The 17,658-nt window shown below is 33.3% G+C and overlaps 1 long non-coding RNA gene across 1 annotated transcript; it reads right to left on the bottom strand.

Moving 5' to 3' along the window:
• Positions 1–2,611: 2,611 nt before the first annotated feature.
• On the bottom strand, positions 2,612–17,226 carry LOC127738531 (uncharacterized). Its single transcript, XR_008000102.1, has 3 exons — positions 17,202–17,226; positions 4,547–4,634; positions 2,612–2,942 (listed from the first exon to the last, which is right to left on the bottom strand). It is a non-coding gene; the product is annotated as an uncharacterized LOC127738531 (long non-coding RNA).
• Positions 17,227–17,658: the final 432 nt, after the last annotated feature.

The following is a 17,658-nucleotide window of genomic DNA, read 5'->3' as shown; positions in this document are numbered from 1 at the left end:
CTTTGTATCGATCTGATGGATAAGCCCTTTTCAACTGATTTTTATAGTTTGTTCCTATGTTGTACTGTTACACCACTGTCCCAAGTTAGGGGAGGGTTGGCCAGCAAACTAGTTTAACACCTGCCAAAATCTGCATCTGCCTGTCCCAAGTCAGGAGCCTATCATTTATTCTGTAGATAATAGATCATAGTATAATTAGAAAAATTACGATAGTAAAACAAAAACAAAAAAAAACCCACTAGATTTCTTCAAGGAAATTAAATATCACTTGATTTTACTTCGTCTATTATTTTTTTTATACAAATAAACAATGCTTAAAATGCTAAGTTATAATTATTAGATACTGAATACCCAATACTCATTGCTTAAGAGAAAAAAGGTAATACGTTGCAGTTGCTTCCCTTTGATGACATACAATTTTCATAAAATAAATTCCCCATTTACAAATTGTGATTCTTTCAATAAATTCATTATAGATTGTGTAATCAAAAAAAAAAATTGTGTAGTCCAGACGTGCGTTTCGTCTTCAAAATACTCATCAGTGGCGACCAAATTAAAAAAAATTTAAAAGGCCCAATGAAGCACGAAGTTTAAAAGCATTGATGACCCAAAATTCTGAAAGGTTTTGCCTAATACAGCTAAGGTAATCTATTCCTGGGGTAATATTCGTGCATATGTTGCTATTTGAAAAACATATATCCAAATATATGTAATACTTATAAATTATATCGAAAGACTTACTATAAAACAGTTTACCCCTTTGAAAAATATTTTAGAATATTTATACAACCAGATTAAGGATAACGGGATAAAGTTAAATCCAGGAGAAGATTCTGTGGTAGGGGACACACTTTCAAATTCTAACATAAATTATTGAAGCGATATAACTCGAAACTTTGAATACTAATCATTAATTGATCATTGTGTACCTTCCAGAGAAATTTTCATTTTAAACACAGATTTCTTCTGCAGCAAAATGGTCGTGTCCCCGAATAAAATATTGATTTATTACAAAGAAAAATAAGATGCGTTGTCATGAGAGCCCCTGAAAATAATTACATCCACACCATAAAAACGATCACTAATGAGAAGTTCAACTCTGAAAGATAATTCTTTTGTTACCTTATTATCATTGATATAATTATATGTATGCCTTTCAATTGCTTACAGTTATTGTTTGAAAGTGGATTTTTGAAGAGTATATGCTTACATCTAAACATGTGACAACTTTACGACATACGTTCTCCATCGGATAACCCGTGGTTATACAGGGCTAACGCCATAATTATATACTTCGTCTCAAATTCAGCCCAACAATGTTAGATTTGCAAATTTGCGTTTTAGCAATTTTGTTTTCTTCCCTCAGCAGGATTCGAACCCCTGTTTCTGTGACATCGTGACAACACCGCCTGCACTGTGATCAGCGACCTAAACCACTCGACCAACTAGGCTATATAAAGATATAGCTTTAGTTAGTCGAAGAACAAAAATTTTCTAACGCAAATTTGAAGATCTAACTTTGTTGGGATAAATTTGTGACGAAGTATATTTAAATTATGGTGTAGCTCTGTCATGATAACCAAAGGTATATATATAGGTCTCTGTTGAGATGGATAAAAAGAGTAACGTTTAACTTTTTGTTTCATTATAGAAAATGACCATCATAGATTTAATCTCTTTTGTTTTGAGGATGAACAAATTATTCTCTGTTAAAAGATCCCACTCTGATTCAAACAAAAAGTTTTCTGAAACTGGCATCATCAAGATGTGATATTTTTTTATTGCCAACATATTTTTTTACAGACAGTCGGCATTCCTAAGGGAACCAGCTGGGGTTCCTTCTTGCTGACTTGTTCATATATTCGTTTTGGGCTGGCATTAAACAGGTTGTCATGTTCTTCTGCAGGAGAATAAAAAAAAGCAAGTGTAGTCCTTTAACTTTGCGTTCCGCTCCATTATATGTGAAATAAAAAAAAAAAAAAAAAAACAGATGCCATTACGATTTGGTTGACCGTTTTGGAATATATTTGTCAGAGATGACTACATATATTTATCCACTTGTCGAAACCACAACCCCATCTCCTTTCATTTGGTAAACTTTTAATGACCATTGAAACGTGTGTAAAAGTAAAACAAATTATATTTACTGCATAAACATGACTAGATAATGTGAAAAGATGTAGACTTTCTGGTTCGATAAGAATTATAAGAAACAAGAACACTATCACATTTTAATGTTCAGTGAACCGTGAAAACTGCTTCAAAACCCTTATTGACATGTATTTTCAAATTTCACATCATACATAACATCTGTAGTAATTTTCATGTGTTCGTGACCACAACCACCTTACACCAATATTTTAACCTGAAACGAGACGAACATAACAGACAGACCAGAAAACATTATGCTTTCTCCGATTGAAAATGGGCCATTCAAATTTGAAAGACCTTTAGGGTAACAAAAAGACACAAAAACTGCATGGACAACGCAAAGGTGAGGAATAATCTTTGTCAGTTAAGTTGAGGCGCAGTCAAGGGTAGAACTTTGAGTGAAAATGAAGACATACATTAAGCTGAAATGCACGAAAGTCTTTCATAAAAAAAGGAAATATAACAGTATGCAAAGTTTATTAATTCAGAATGAATTTTCTAAAAAGAAGGAATTTATAGTATTAATTCAGAAAGAATTTTATAAAAGGAAGGAATTTATAGTCTGGCCTTTTCACTTTTCGCAAACAAATGGGAAGTGGGCGATACACTGTGCATCATTCCATTTCATGTTATGTCTAGTATACACCATCACACACAGTTTTCTTGTCCACCATGAGAATTGGGTTCTCCCGAAATCCAGTTGAAATAAGACTGTCTCCTCTGTGATGTAGCTTTTTGCCAAGTGCCTTCCGAGTACATGTCTGTTATGCCAAGCCAAAATTCCGGGAACCCTGCAATTCATAACATGGTTTAAAATATAAAGAAAAAATATGACGTTAAAGCTCTTACCAATGACCACGATATACGATTGCCTATTCATTCTATGTTTTCTTTTCTCTGTTAATTCAATGAGCAAGTGACTATTGCAGATTTAGATATTGATTATCAGTACTCGTTTTCACAATTTCGAATTTACGTGGCAATATTTACATTTTAACAAAAATCCTTGAATTTAAAATTGAAAAGTTATATTTTGTAGCAAGTTCAAAAATTTAAATTCCATATTTGACATTCAAATATCAAAAGTAGCCAATGTTAAATATTTTAGATTCCACATTGGACATGCAATCAAATATCAAAAGTAGCCAATTTTCAATATTTTAGATTCCGTATTCGACATGCAATCAAATATCAAAAGTAACCGATGTTCAATATTTTACATTCCGCATTCAGAAGGGTATACGTTATGAGACTATTATGATGTGGTCTGTGTATATTTGTGTCCATTCGCTTTTCGTTTTTCTGATATCTTTAAAACCGGGATTTTTATCAATATATGTTTTCGTTTTTCGTTTTTGATATCTTAAAACAAAAATTAAAAAACCGGGAGTGTTTTAATTTTCGTTTTTGATTATAATATCCAACGATTTGTCTTTTTACAATTTGGGTTTGAAAACTGTCTTTGAATTAATTCATTGTATCACAGCCTAATGTGGTACTTTAAGGCTCTAACAATATAACAGATTATTTCTTAACTGATCGCCAAATAATCAACGCCTGAAAACTTTGTTGGGAGTAGTATCTAAAGCTATGTATTGTCTTGTAGATAAACATTTATTCACTTTTGGTAGCGAAGTGCTTCGTTGGAAATTGGACAAAAATGTACAAAAAAAAGCAACTGCGAATTAACCTCTCTGTTAAAACAATTTATACAGACCAATATAACAATTGTAATTATACACATCATATAAAATGAATGAATGCATAATTTTACGATAGAATGATGACAAGAGTTTGGAAAAGGTTGAGCTCTTCCTGTATATGAGACTTGAACTATTCAAAACTTAGCAGTCAACCATAATGGACTGTGTTTAAAATAAGAAAGGCCTATACTGTGGATATTAAGGAAAAGTGAAAATAGTAATGACAAGTAGGGGACAACCACCGAATACTGTATACACAAGTAAGGGTTACATTATATACATTTACATTTTATGGTCACTTGGACTATCTAGTTTAACACAAAGACCAATTCGGGAAAGGTTGTCTGTTTGACTGTTTGACGATCGGAATGGGAACATTAATTGAATTCATTATACCATGTTCGAAGAGTGCCGAGCACGTTTCGTTTTTTTTTCAGTTGTCCGTGTTGACAGAACCAATTAAATTGATAAACATTTAAATCTTCCGCAGATTAAAGATTAGACATAAGAAAACACACGAAAGTTACTTTTTAGCAATATACCAGGTAATTGGAATTTGTTTAATCATTCACTTGCCATTAGATCTTGGTACCTACACTGATAATCAGGTGACGAATTATTTTTAAACCAAGAAACACAATAATATACCAATAGTTCCCATCTCCCTATATATGTAAAAGATTTGATCTTACTTCTATTCCTTGCCATTCGCGATAGTGTCCGAAACTCCCAATAATTGTCAATTTCAACCAGTTTTCCACCAGCCGTTTTGCAAACACTCTGAAAATAATATTAAATGAAATAAACCTACATTTACCATGAAAATCTAGTACAGAAGCAATGTAATCCATATAAAAAATTAGCACCAGATTAAGTAACTTTAGCTCAACAATAAATATGCAGGACTCGGAGGTGCGATGTGGACACTGAAGTGCGATGGTCTGTATTACGCGTGATGGCTCTTTCAAAATCTCAGATGTTTAATCATTAGGCCTATGAAAAGTAAATTTTTTTTAATAGTTAGTATATACATTTGCATTCGTTTATTGTCTATGTATATCATTAGTAACAGTTGCATCCTAAATGAGAGATCGTCCTCTTTGATTTTCTGCACGTGAACATAATTCTACGTTAACATTTTATCTTTACTTGGTTCCTCTCGTGAGTTCACGTTTAGCGTACTATTATAATACGGAGAGTCTGTCTGCGGACTAATATATGTATTAAGAGAATGCCACGCTCCATCGTACATAAAAAGAACCTGTTGTAAATTTCGAAAAAAATCCTCTACAGAAGATTAACTTTTCCCTCTCCACCTATCACTCCCAGTTTCCCGTAGTATTAAAAGTTTATAAGCCCCTTATTAACTTGAAAACCCGAAAAACTGATTCTAACAAACAAATGGACTTCTACATCTACATCGACATGCAAAGCATTGAAAATATAGTCTATGTAGTCTATCGCACATCAGCGACTTCGGCGTAGCTATCAACAAGGTAGCGTAATAATGCCAACATCGCATTTCACCGTCAAACCATCGCACATCAGCGTGGCCATCGCGGTTCAGAGTCCTACAAATATACTTTTGTTTAGCTCCAACAGCAGTTAAAGCAATCATATTTAGATAAGAGTAAATTATGTTATTATATATTGGGATTAATTGGAAACACGTCTTTCATGCATGAGAATGATTAGTTCAAAGCAACGAAACAATAGTCGGGACGAGCAATAAATCAAGTATAGTTATTTTGAATTTCTCTAAAGCTAGTACGGTTATTTCGATAGTGGACGACTAGATCAACTGAGATCGGTAATTCTCTTCTTTTGTATTTTAGTATATTTATTAGATGATTTTCTTGCTTCGTACCGGTCTGATGAATTTACAGTTTGTTCTTATGTTGTGCTGTTAATCCACTGTCACAGGTTTGGAAGGTGAGTTGAGCATACTTATTTAACCCCTTCGCATATTGTATGTGCCAGTCCCAAGTATGAAGCCTGTCATAAAGGGGTTGTCGTTGTTCCTGTCTGTCATATTTGTCTTACATTTATTGTTTTATCATGAATCAGGCAATTTGTTTTCTTGTTTTAATTTTTTTTACATTTTTCATGTCGGGGTCTTTCTGCTCCCTCAGGAAAAATTGACCTTTGGTGGAATTGGCTATTATTTTCAGCTCTTCAACTGTTTCGGTTCTTATACATCCTTGGCTTGCAAACATTCGACTTTGAGCGTTCCTAATCATGGCTAATCCAGAAAAGCGCTTCGAAAGCATGAAATTTATATAGTATTGTTTAATTTTTTTAAGAAACTATTATAAAACCATTTAATTGCAGAGTACTCTGTATACAAAATTTTAATCCTGGTATCTTTGATGAGTTGATTTAGACCTATATTAATCCATTTGACACAAACACAGTATACCGAGTATGTGCCTCAAGAGTCACATCACATTAATTAGCATTTCAAAAGCGTTATAAAAAGACCAGTGTACAGAAAATAGTCTGATTATAAATGCATTAATAAGTCCTCGCTCATAATACTTGTTAGCGGCGTTGACTGATATGGTTATTCCTAACCAGCGTAGAATTAAAACGAAAGCTTACTCCATATGTGAACCAGGAAATGCATACACTACCAGAGAACCTGATACCACTCTCGGCTTAAACTTGTTCGTCTTCTTTGTCGACTGTCGTTTTTTGTCATGGCTTTGTAATTTATTCTTCGTCTTATGAGTTTTAATGTCCCCTTGGTATCTTCCGCCTTTTTTACAGACAACATCTCAACTTAAGAGCATGTAGAGACAAATATAAGATAATTATACATCTCCATACAATTCCAAGTCTGCTCCGTTCCTGTTTAAAAGTTCCAGTTTTCTTTTAGTGTTATCAATTCTCTGAGAATTTTCGTTTAAAGCTTGGTAGACCAACGATATTTTGGATATGTGTATCTTTTCAGGGAGTGATTAAGTCAGGTGTTATTTGATTTTGACTAGTATTTCTTCGACGTATGACAACAAACCATCCAGATGCGCTGTATTCAAGTTGGCAAGTATAACTATATAACATTTTGTTTCATTTGTGCTATAGTTTTTTTATATAGCCACCTATTTCTACACATTGCATTAGTTTAAAAATAATCAATAAGCTTCTATCATATGTTAGTTTATACGTCATGGTTGTCAACTTGTGTAATACACATATACTTATGTGAACGTCTAATTTGTCAATAAGCTTACCATTGTCATTAATTATAACTTATCATTGCACTGTAAAACGGTGCATTGAATCGACTGCATGAAATAGTAACAGTTGCCACCGTATCCGGGATGCCAACCAATAGAACATTTACGAAGTGCTGCATCTGTCAGATGAATTTGTATATTATATTAAGCCAAATTATAATTAAAAAAAATATTTTAAAAATGCTTAGAAACTGGGGTAGGGCGAAGTTTAAATAAATAAGTTAAAATAACCAATAAATTCATTAATACCCCTCCCCCCACACAAAAAGTATAATAGAATATCAAACATAACGAAGGGGAAAAAATGACTACAAATTTAATTGTATTAAATACACTAAATACACATGATGTAGGAATATATTGTTACACTTAGAATGATATACAGCCAAGAAGTAATATGATACATTAATTGGTTTAATATAGCTTTCGAGTAGCAAAAGAAGTGAGATGTAGGGAAGGGGTCCACTGTCCTGACAGAATAAAGTAGCAAGTCACCGAGTGAAGGAACACAGTTTGTATCAATTGGAAATGTTGATTGTATGTACAAAAACTTGTCAATAAAAAGGGCATTAATTCTCGTAGATAGCACAAAATTAGATTCCCTCAAGGTCATCCGGCTTCGATGATAAAGAAATGTGTTCAATAACCACACCTAATTACCGGCTATCGGTACTGCAGATGCAACAGGTAACACGAATCAAAATTTGCTGTACACGATTGCAAAATCCAGTATATTGTAACAGCAGTTGATTCGGCAGCCAAAAAACCTCTATACTCAATAGCAAATACAATTCTATATAAATAACACATAGCTGAGATGGTGATAGAGCAGATTGTTACCCCGAGAAAACATTGTCAAATGAGGCGAAGCCAAGGTTGACAATGTCTTTTCGAGGGGTAACAATCTGCTCTATCACCCTCTCAGATATGTGTTATTTAATTTATTATACTGAATGTTCTGTCATTACTGTCTATTAAATTTCAAATTCAAAGTAATAAACTATGACGTCTTGTACTATACATAACAACCATCCGTATTTAATAAAGCGCACACTTGATCAAGCGTCTCCGTGAAGGGTAATAGAGTATTTACCATAGGATAGAGTAAATTGTCTCCCTAGTATTAACAAATCAAAATCTGGCATTTTGACATGAAGTATAATAATTTAAAATGGCAATCGGGAACACATATTCTATTGTATCTGCCGTAGAGATAGTCGGTTATGGTCTGTGGATATCTGAGCGCTTCGAAATTTGAGGAATAATAGCAATGCATGGGCTAAAATAAAAGTGAAACATTTATATATATCATTATGTATAACGTTAATTTGATAAATACTTTACGAAGACAATTAGGTGTGATACACACAAATATTTAAACAATCAGAAGCAATGTTTGATTTTAAAACATAAATCTATGTTGATCATTTATGAGGGTGGTAATGGGGGTACCTCATGATGAATAACGGTAAAAATTCATGCCAAATGACGTTAACGGTAATTTTTGGTGCATGAAGATAAACTGTGCACTTTCTTTTAGACGATAAAAAAATCGAATGATTTTGACGAATCACGTTAAATTTTTTCCAAAAATAACGGTAACGATAATTATTTGAGACCTCTGACGAATCACGACAATAAGGATATTTTGACGAATCACGGTAAAATTTTAATCAATTCTAACGGTAGCCGAAAATGACCGTTTGACGCCTGACGGTAAAGGGCATTACTACCCTCATTTATAGATTAAGGGGAATAACGTCCTGCTCAATTATATAATATGAGACCGGTACCTTCCCAAGTATACTGGGTTGCTTATATATCTGGCATCTATGCATATTATATCAGTGTATCTAAATGAGTACTTGTAAAATTCACCTGTGAAAGATCGAATGTAATTTTGTTAACCGAAATCCTACCAGTATGAGGTCAAATGTAATTGTCTCGACGTCAAACTTTAACATTAGACTTTTTAAAACATTTTGTACGCTTCAGAATGTGACAAAAAGAAGAAATTCAAGTGTCAAGTGTGATCATGAGTGTTTTGTATAAATATTGAATAAATCATATATGTCCGTTGCCATTGACAAAATGTGCATCGGCTTAATCTTTGCAAGTCATGAATCAGATGACCTAGCGATTAACCAATGAAAATATCGTCTCATGAAGCTGAATAAGCCAATCAAATTAACGCATGCAATTTTTGTATAACTTTGTATTATCACACTCCGTGCAGAGTGATACGACAAATGTCTCTTCATGCAATAAATAGATAATAGGCCACAGTCATAAGAGGATAGCTGATATATCATTTTGCTAGGTGAACTAACAAATTTTCTCAGTTGGAGTATGTGGTAATCACAGAACTTGATGCTTACCATATACAGGATAAGTATATGATACTCACTGTAATTTTTAGAAATATGCAACCTTGGTTGTCAGTGAGGCGAAGCCGAAGGATGTACAGGGTAATGAAGGGTGTTAAAATACTTTGTATTATTTGTATTTTTATCCATCTGATGAGTTAAGCCTCTTTCAACTGATTTTTATAGTTCGTTCTTATGTTGTACTGTTACACCACTGTCCCAGGTTAGGGGGAGGGTTGGGATCCCGCTAACATGTTGAGCCCCGCAACATTCTGTATGTATGTGCCTGTCCCAAGTCAGGAGCCTGTGATTCAGTGGTTGTCGTTTGTTTATGTGTTACATATTTGTTTTTCGTTCATTTTTTGTACATAAATTAGGCCGTTAGTTTTCTCATTTGAATTGTTTTACATTGTCGTTTCGGGGCCTTTTATCTGATTGTGGGGTATGGGCTTTGCTCATTGTTGAAGGCCGTACGGTGACCTATAGTTGTTAATTTCTGTGTCATTTGGTCTTTTGTGGAGAGTTGTCTCATTGGCAATCATACCACATCTTCTTTTTTATATCTACGGATATGAAGATAGATAACGCGAAAAGTGTTACGTGAAAGCAAATTTTTTTTATTATTTAAAAACGTTTTATTGAAATTTGGAAATTCGACATATTTTTTACGGGTTTAGGGAACTACCTTTGGTAGAACCCTACAGGTAGTCAAATGTAAGACGTTTTTTATCCAGAGACAGAGAAACTAGAATAAATTAAATTTGACGCTCAATGTCACAAGCGTTATGTCACAGACGGCGTGACGTAAACGTGGGTCATTTGCAGAACTAGGTCAGTAGTCCCGTTCATTGACGACGTGGTAGCCAAGTAAAATGAATACCAATGACCGGCATAATTGGGTAAATCGTTAGTGGATTACATTTGTTTGTTTTTATAGTGATTAAGATGATAATACAATGTTGACTGCTGTACCCCTATTTTTGACATTTTTACCTATTGTGTCTGTTTGTTTTGTTCACGCATCGTTGTCAATATAATGGAATTTGATGCGGCTGTCATACAAGTGAGAGGTTTAGCTAGCTATAAAACCAGGTTCAATCCACCATTTTCTACATAAGAAAATGCCTGTACCAAGTCAGGAATATGACAGTTGTTATCCATTATAGTTTGATGTGTTTGAGCTTTTGATTTTGCCATTTGATTAGGGACTTTCCTTTTTTAATTTTCCTCGGAGTTCAGTATTTTTGTGATTTTACTTTTTACACGTTTAATTACATAAAACGCGGAACTACGGAAAACGCGCGTAAAGTTCCCCAGGGTCTTGAGTAGCAACTCCAAGTTATATGGGTAAGCAACTCCCGGGGCTATGGGTTTTTAACGGCGGTCATTAGCCAATCAAAATCCGAGAAATTTACTAAGCCAGGGATAATAGCCTATAGTTCAATACAATTCCGTTGTATCAATTTAGTTATATAAACTACAAAGATTAATGTTGTAGCATACATGCAGTTCATAGAACAATAAGAAGCGAAATTTTAATCTTTATTGAAATAACTTAATTTTGTTGAAGGTATTTTTCGGAATAATAAAAAAAGTAATTTCTCATCCTTAAATCGTACATCTGATTTGCACCAATGTATTTTCATGGTTGTGAATGTTGAAATGTTTAAGTAAATTAATTTCATATTTTTGTTGTAAATAAACTGCGACATGCGTGGATAAAATAATTTAGGGTGCAGAGTGGTAAGTACTATACATGATATACTAGTTTATACTAGTTCACCGGGTTTGTACTAACATGTGCAACACGACGGGTGCCACATGTGGAGCAGGATCTGCTTACCCTTCCGGAGCACCTGAGATCACCCCCAGTGTTTGGTGGGGTTCGTGTAGCTCAGTCTTAAGTTTTCTATGTTGTGTACTGTTGTTTGTATGTTTTTTTTCCTTTTAGCCATGGCGTTGTCAGTTTATTTTCGACCTGTGAGTTTGAATGTCCCTTTGGTATCCTTCGCCTCTCTTTTATCAATACAAGCACTCACAACAAAAGACCCTATTGGACTTTTCGATCCTTTTAAAGTCGTCAAACTACAACACATTTGCCAATAGAAACACATTTCTCAACAGTCCAGTTTTATATTTAAGGGTCGCAATTTCAATTCAAAAAGCCATCTGTGAGAATTGCATTGAACTGCATCAAATTAAATGGTGATTACCACAGTCTTTATGTTTTGCAAAATACAAAAAGAAAAAATTCAATAAATTTTTAAAATATTCATTTCATGGAATACATAGTTCTTTAGAACTTGTAAACAGAGCAAGGAAAGTGTTTTTTATATTAAAACTTAAACAGACATTAGAACTGAGGACAGGGGATTTATTTACACATATTTGAACAGATTTGTTCTTTTATACTTTTTATGGATATATTTTCCCAATGTTTTTTCACTATGTGTATTTTTTCACAAAACCCTTACGATTTTTATGACAATAAAATATTTATTTGTTATATAGTTTATTAAAATCATCTTCATGATGATGACGATGCTGTGTACAAAATATAACAATAATTTATATACTCACAGTCAAATAAGCAAAATATAATTAGTACAGTTATCTTAAAGCAATCATCATTCTTTTTTAATCTTATGTATGCGTTGCAAAAATTGTTGACACGTCAGATATGCAACTGTTTTGTCATTTGGATGTTGGATCTCACATGATAAAAGCTGTTACTATATAGGGAAAACGGTACTATTTATTCTGCCATAGGCGACAATACTAACATTTTCTAAATTTACCACTTTTTATAATAAAAACCCCGATCAAACAGTTATGTGTGGTGTTAGTACTTTATTATTCTGTTTTGAAAATTGAAGCTAAATAGTATCATGACCAACTTCCAATGGAGCTTGTTAATGTTATCCATGCCCACCGTAATTTTACACCAAATTTATGAAATTTTTGAAGTCTTTTCGAATAATTCTCTAGAAAATATTTCAATAGGTTTCAAAATTTATATTGTAAATATACACACTGCAGTTATTCATAGATAAATAAAAAAATATATTGTAATCTAACATCCAATCACAGCGCTCCTAAGTTGACTTCCTTCACCTGCCTTGGGTACACAAAAGACCAACCTAATGCTGGGAAAATATAATAGTACCGTTTTCCCTATACTGTGACATAAAGATATAAAGAATTCTTTTGACACCATTAATGCAATACTGGGTTATTGTGAAAACCTTGGCTATAATAAATACTTGTATGTTCCCATTACTTAAAAAACATGGATCATTTAATGTCCCCACCCCTACATGCTGGTTTACCTCTTTCTCTACTTCTTTCAGATAAGGCTTAATAAACAACCTGTATCCAATCATATCTTATCTTATTTAAAAAGAATAATAAACAGTTCCATTTAAACAGATAAAAATAACAGTTCCATTCAATTTGTATTCATTTCATCCAAAATTTACAACATAAGCACAAACTCAAGATTTTTCATACTAATCTCCATTCCATGCTTTAGTATATGCCATATTGTGGTTCAAACTTTCAGAGCTTGTTATAAAATCCATTATTCTGTCTTGAGATGATGAGAACAAAGATATTAGACACTTTCAACATTAAATATGCAAAATACTCAGCTGTAAAGTTGCCTTTGTTGCCTGTATTAATCTATGAAAAAGCTGAATTATGTCCCTTGGGAGTATTAATTTCCAACAAAAGTCCTTTCAAACAGTAGAAAATGAAATATTATATATGCCTGATATAATGAAAGATAGAAACTACAAAATGAAGCACTATTGAAATATTTGCTGCATGAATTGCCAAGAATATGACCAATTCTTTACACAGGAGAGTATAAATTCTATCTAAATTTAGCCTCAAGTGGGCCTCTTTTTTTCTTAGATGGACAATTTTAACACTGAAAATGCTTCTAGTATGACCAAATGTTGCCTTACTCCATAAACAGTACAAACTTAACCAGACAATTTCCCATTTGAATAGATTATGTCTACAGAAATACCCAAGTGATACATTTAGGGAATTACACAGCAAAAAAGGCAAATATTTCAGTTAAAAATATTTGTCGTGACTTGAATTCTGGTGTTTCCAATTGAATTAATCATTGCGAAAGGTGAAAACAAATACAAAAGAACTATAGTTTGGTGCATTTTATACAATATAGTTAATATTGAAATCCTAGAATAAAGTTTTATATCAGTACCCATCAATTTGACTTATTATGATGACTCAGCACTTTTCTCAACACAGTATTGTTCTCAGTGAAAAAATTCTATTCTTTGTGATAAAAATCAAATGTACTAACCAAAAGCTTCAAAATAGTATACTTTAACTGAAGTCGGATTGATTTTGATTTCCCTTGCTATCTTCAGTATAGGGAAAACGGTACTATTTATTCTGCCATAGGCGACAATACTAACATTTTCTAAATTTACCACTTTTTATAATAAAAACCCCGATCAAACAGTTATGTGTGGTGTTAGTACTTTATTATTCTGTTTTGAAAATTGAAGCTAAATAGTATCATGACCAACTTCCAATGGAGCTTGTTAATGTTATCCATGCCCACCGTAATTTTACACCAAATTTATGAAATTTTTGAAGTCTTTTCGAATAATTCTCTAGAAAATATTTCAATAGGTTTCAAAATTTATATTGTAAATATACACACTGCAGTTATTCATAGATAAATAAAAAAATATATTGTAATCTAACATCCAATCACAGCGCTCCTAAGTTGACTTCCTTCACCTGCCTTGGGTACACAAAAGACCAACCTAATGCTGGGAAAATATAATAGTACCGTTTTCCCTATAGTGTTTCAGGATTCAATTACACGTGACCGTGACGCATTTTTATTTACGTATATTATGTATTTACATCATTATTAGTACTTTTATTATTATCATTATTGATTCATTATTTTAAGTAGTATAAATTTATCATAATTCATAATATAATGATAGAAGTTTGCATTTGTAACTGTTTTTTTTTCTTCTTAAAGAGAGACGAAAGATACCAAAGGGGCATTCAAACTCATAGGTAGAAAATAAACTGAAAACGCCATAGCTAAAAAAGAAAAAGACCAACAAACAAACAACAGTACACAAAACACAACATAGAAAACTAAAGACTGAGCAACACGAACCCCACCCAAAACTGGTGTTGATCTCAGGTGCTCCGGAAGGGTAAGCAGATCCTGCTCCACATGTGGCACCCGTTGTGTTGCTCATATTATTACAAACCCGGTAATAAGTCTAATTCGGTAGGTCACATTCAGGGAAAAGGGGAAGGGATTTTAGTTACCACAATTGGAACATTTCCGCTGTCATCTCTGAAACGGATATTCCGTAACGGTCAACCAACTCGTGATGGTGTGCGTAAAATTGACAAAGGAATGATTTCAGCTTCACCACTTGGAACTCTTGGTTTAATAGCTTCCTTGTTAGCAGCAACTCTCTATCAGGAAATCATGATAGGAAATACAAGCCCTGGAATGACGTATCAACTGGGAGATATATACTCCGTATGCAGGCACTGCTGGAATGTTGCTAAATAAAAATGGAAATCATCTCTTTTGTCGTAAAGTTTTGTTTTCAAACGACCCTTATTGTCAATTTCGACATGTAAGTCAAGATATGAGGCAGACTTATCTGTATCTGCTCAAGTTTGATGGGACAGATGCGTTCAACATAGTCATCAAATTTTGAATTATTTAGTGAGAGAACATCATCTATATAGCGGGAAAAGTAAAGATAAGGATACTGCTAACTTCTTTTCGTTCTTTCTAAGAAGTTCCTGTATGAAGTCAGTCTCATGTGAATAAAGGAAGAAGTCGGCATTCACATTCACATTATTATTGCTAACATTCCAATTTTACAATATAAATTCAAAACACTGAAGGTCATATATAGATTTATATAAAGAGAGATATTCCAAAAATAAATGAAATACAATGAAGTATGGAAACTTTTCCCTTTTTTTTTTTTAAATCACTTAGTACATTGACAAAATCGGAAATTTGACTAATCGCAATTTGAGTTTGAATACTTATGAATCTAAATGAAATATTTCAAGAACTTTTAAACATTTTTTAAAATATCCTCAGTTGCATCGACCCAGTTGTAAATAAACTCATCATAGATACCAGGACTAAAATTGTGTACGCCAGACGCATTTTTGTCTACAAAAGACTAATCAGTGACGCTTGAATCAAAAAGGTTATAAAGGCCAAATAAAGTACTAAGTTGAAGAGCATTGAGGGCCCAAAATTCCGAAAGGCTTTTCCAAAAACAGCTTGGGTAATCTATCCCTTGGGTAGAAAATCCTTAGTATTTCGAAAAATGCAAAGTTGTATTAACAGTTAATTTATGATTATGACCATATCAATGATAATTTACGTCAAAACAGAAGTGCGGACTACTAGGCTTGTGATACCCTCGGGGAGAAAAGCCCACTAGCAGTCGCCATTTATAAAAGACTGCGAGAGAACATTTAGTAAAAAATCGTGATAACATTATTTTAGACTTGATAAATAACTATGAAAATCTTAATAAAACCAAAGAAAGGACCATGTAATATTTCTCCACGTTAGAGCACTATTAAACATAACAATACCAAATATTAAATAAAAAGGTGAACAGATTTCAAATGATATAACTAGACGAAATTGTTGATGTTATAAAATTGATCCAAAAAAGTTAATAAGGACCAGGGGCCGGTATCATGAAGCAATCTTAGTGCTTAAGATCATCTAAAGATTATCATATTTGCTAAGAGTGTCTCTTGAAGTAATCTTAAAATGATTTACAGCCCTTAAAATTCATGTTTCACTGGCAACCCTATGAGTACTCTTTATCCTTCTCGGAACGCACTCTTAGTTTCAATCTTATCGACTGGGTATCTCGAACGTCGATAATCAACTTAAGATCGTCTCTGATTACTCTTTGCTAATTTAAAGTGTATCAGTATTCTTTTTTTACTGAAAACTTGTGGTCAGGAGCACCCCTATCTCTCTCTTAGTTGATAAAATGGCGCTTGCAATGTTCTTGCATGTGCGTTCAAGAGAACAAAATAAGATATCCAAAAGGATCTTTTTCAGATATCTTAGACGACCGTAGGATTACAGAATCGGAAAATGTCCCGAGTAACAGCATTTTGTTCTGGTGAATAGCTGTCTTCATTGATTCCAATTCATCTTTGTTAAAGTTGGCTTTTCTTATGAAAATAAGGAGATGTGGTATGATTGACAATGAGACAACTATCTACCAAAGTTCAAATAAAGTGGATGTAAGCAATTATAGCAACAGTACGACCTTCAACAATGAGATAAACCCATACCGTATAGTCGGTTTAAAAAGGCACCGACATGAAAAATATGAAACAAATAAATTGAGAAAACCAACGGCCTTATTTATAACAAAACAATTTACAAAAAAAAATATGACAGACATGAACCAACGACAATCACAGACCTACCTTGGGACAAGCACATACAGAATATGGCGGAGTTAAACATGTTTGCTGATGCCAAACCCTCCCCCTAACCTGGGACAGTGATGTATTGTTCATCAACATTACCAAGGACAAAAGACTTTATTCTACACGGTGTATTAGTTTAATAATAAGCAAAAACGCCATTATATGTTTGTGTTGATGTCAACGCTTATTATTGGCTGTTGTGTTAATCTCTTGTTAATCATTAAACTTACCATTGCACTGTAAAAAGGTGCTTTGAACCGAATGAAAAGGTAGAGGTTGCCACCGTATCAGGAATGCCAACCAAGGGAACACTTGTGAAGTGCTGCATCTGTAACATTAACTCAAAATATTACAGTCTAGAAAGCATTTAGTAAAATTACAGAAAAAATTACTAGTAAAATCATGTTCATGAGAATCTTACAGAATAAGCCATACTTTTAAAGGTAAAGAAAACGTCCTAAAAATTTAAAGAATACAGAAATTGGTTTATGATTACCAACTTTTAAGTATAATACATTTTGGTCATGTAGAATGGCGGACTTCCAGATTACCAGATAAGCTAAAGATCTACTCATCCGAATGCTTTCTTTTAAAATTTAAAAGCTTTGCATTTAACGATATTCTAGAATAAAATGTGTTGTTGCCCAATGTTTGCATGATGGTACGTTAAAATACCATATATTGACA

This window comes from Mytilus californianus, unplaced genomic scaffold (assembly GCF_021869535.1).
Source record: "Mytilus californianus isolate M0D057914Y unplaced genomic scaffold, xbMytCali1.0.p SCAF_4, whole genome shotgun sequence".
Lineage (NCBI taxonomy): Eukaryota > Metazoa > Mollusca > Bivalvia > Mytilida > Mytilidae > Mytilus > Mytilus californianus.
This window is presented reverse-complemented; position numbering and strand designations above follow the sequence as displayed.